Source organism: Haemaphysalis longicornis, unplaced genomic scaffold, assembly GCF_048455015.1.
Source record: "Haemaphysalis longicornis isolate Haplotype H1 unplaced genomic scaffold, Haemaphysalis longicornis Haplotype H1 scaffold_7, whole genome shotgun sequence".
Lineage (NCBI taxonomy): Eukaryota > Metazoa > Arthropoda > Arachnida > Ixodida > Ixodidae > Haemaphysalis > Haemaphysalis longicornis.
The window spans coordinates 74,763,350-74,766,065 of NW_027526422.1; the positions used below are offsets into that span (position 1 = coordinate 74,763,350).

Sequence of the window (2,716 nt, forward strand, 5' to 3'; positions counted from 1 at the left end):
CGTGAGAAAGAAAGAAAGAAAGAAAAACACGCACCCAGAGTGGGGACCGAACCCACGCCTTTCGATTAGATCTCGAATGCCTTACCAACTCGGCTATCTGGGCGACTGTGTTCTCCTTCGCTTTCTGGGTTACAGTCGAACACGGATATATCGAACACGGGTATATCGAATTATTGTCTATATCGAACTCATAAATTATCCCCTTGAAAATTCTGTGTAAAAGTATAGGAATTCGTACGTTTATATCGAACCGTATTTTTCCCGAGATTGGGTATATCGAACGCCGTGCGAGCTGGAAGGTGCTCTTCGGTGGTCGCTGCACCCCCGATTAAGGTTGAGGAGGAAGTGGAGGAATGCGCGGGCATGGAGAAGACTGGCTTGCGGAACTAATCCCCCCTACCTGAACGAATTTGCCCTTGCCCAATCGGGCCCCGCTACCGGCCGCCGTAGCGTTAGCGGACGGAGCCCGGTATGCTAAATCCCTATAGGCACACAAGCCCAAACGCTCAGAAAATGTGACAGCGCGAGGTAGGGATGCCCCGACTGCGCACGTCCTTTTTTTTCGGCTGCATACGTTCCCGGATTGCCGAAAAAGAGTTTTTTTTTTTCTCTCTTTGGGTTTGTCTTCCCCCGATGTCGTCTCGGGAAAGGGAAGAGGGAACGAAGGCGCTGATGGCATCCTCCTCCTTTTGCATTTTTCTGCTGTTGCTGCTGTTTGGCGAGTTGTCCCGCACCTTTTGGAGATCACTGTTTCTCTCGGAGATGACCATCGCGAGCGCTTTTTCGGAGTCCGTTCAGAGAGCCTTGGAATTGTTACCTTCAAAGTTTTTGTGGTACGTGCGCGCTGTTCTTTTGCGTGCGTGTTGTGCATGATGTGCGAAGGCGCAGCGTACTGCTGGAATTTTCTAGTTGTGCAGCCTCGAGAAGATCGAGACCAGCGTCTTTTATTTCATTTCCAGGACGAAGAAGCAGGCCAAGATTAGCGATTTTTTTTCACAGAAATAAAGCGTCCTGTTGCGTCGTGAGTGCCGAATTAGTTGTCATTCTTGAATGAGACGATCGATAAGAGATCGTCCGCCATAGGTGAGGTCTCAGAGCCCATATTTTTATATCGAATTTTTCATATATCGAACTATTTCGCGATCCCCTTGGAGTTCGATATATCCGTGTTCGACTGTATTTATATTTACTACAACTGTATCTGACGCTTGAGGGTGGTAGCCAGCGCCACTCAGACTACACGGGGAGAAGGGGACCTTCTTTTTCAACCCCCGGGGCGTGACGCGAACGTCTACAGCCTGTCATAAGCGGGCAACTGGCGGGAAACCCTCTTATGCTACCTTGGCATCAAGGCTGCCAGAACCGAGGCCCTCGCTAAGCTTTCGCACGATAATAGGGTTTAGAAATGAGGGGCTCGTTAGGAAAATACCGAAAGAAATGCCGGCAGTCTACGACACCAAAGAAGGCATAGGGGAGTGGTTAGACTTTTTTTTTTACCGTTACTGACGTTACATTATTTTTATATTAATTACGTGAGAAAGAAAGAAAGAAAGAAAAACACGCGCCCAGAGTGGGGACCGAACCCACGCCTTTCGATTAGATCTCGAATGCCTTACCAACTCGGCTATCTGGGCGACTGTGTTCTCCTTCGCTTTCTGGGTTATTTATATTTACTACAACTGTATCTGACGCTTGAGGGTGGTAGCCAGCGTAGAAGTACAAAGTAGCCAGCATAGAAGCACAAAGTAGAAGTACGCTCTTCGGAGACTTTATTTCCAACGTTTCGACCTGAGACAGGTCTAAGACCTGTCTCAGGTCGAAACGTTGGAAATAAAGTCTCCGAAGAGCGTACTTCTACTTTGTGCGTATTCCTGCAGCAACTAAGGACTCCACTTCACGACTATATATATATATATATATATATATATATATATATATATATATATATATATATATATATATATATATATATATATATATATATATATATATATATATATATATATATATATATATATATATATATATATATATATATATATGTAGCGTACAGCGACTGCGTGCTCCGGGTGGTAGGGGTTTTAATGAGGCACAAAAGAACAGCGACAGCCAAGGGTCTAACCTGAAGCTCGAGAGCCGAGGGACCAGGCCAGCGCACGCGATCCGAAGACGAAGATTGTTTCTTCTGCCTCGTCGTCGACCGTTGCGTGTGCCCTTTCTTATACAACACGTGACATTTACCTCCCCCCAGGGGAAGCATCGTCCCGATGGTCGGGTGAAAGTGTGGTTTAACAGCGATCCAGTATGGGCGTGTCACGTTCTTGCGAAGTAAGGCTTCATGCGGACGATGTGGACTACTTCCGACCGGCGTTGGCGACGCCGGGATGGAACACCGTCTTCCGGAATAACTTCGTACGTGACGTCACTCAGTTGTTTCAGAACTCTGTAGGGTCCAAAATAGCGTTTCAGAAGTCGCCAGGCTCGAAGGAAGCGTGCCTGTGACGAGCGTTGTAAAGAGAGGAATCCTGCACCTGCTGTTCTTTGATGCGATACCGAGCGAGCTGCCGCGCCTTTTCGGCACGCTGCGCGATCGTTTGCGCAGTCTCGTTGTTCATTTCCGTGGTCGTGTGGGAGCATGGCATCCAGCATCGTTGTTGCCTCGCGTCCGTACAGGAGAGCGAATGGAGTCATGCGCATAGTTTCTTGCCGGGCCGTG

At 47.9% G+C, this 2,716-nt stretch overlaps 1 non-coding gene across 1 annotated transcript; it reads right to left on the reverse strand.

The window, feature by feature from the left end:
- Nucleotides 1-1,562: 1,562 nt before the first annotated feature.
- Nucleotides 1,563-1,634, reverse strand: Trnar-ucu (transfer RNA arginine (anticodon UCU)). Its single transcript has one exon. It is a non-coding gene; the product is annotated as a tRNA-Arg (tRNA).
- Nucleotides 1,635-2,716: the final 1,082 nt, after the last annotated feature.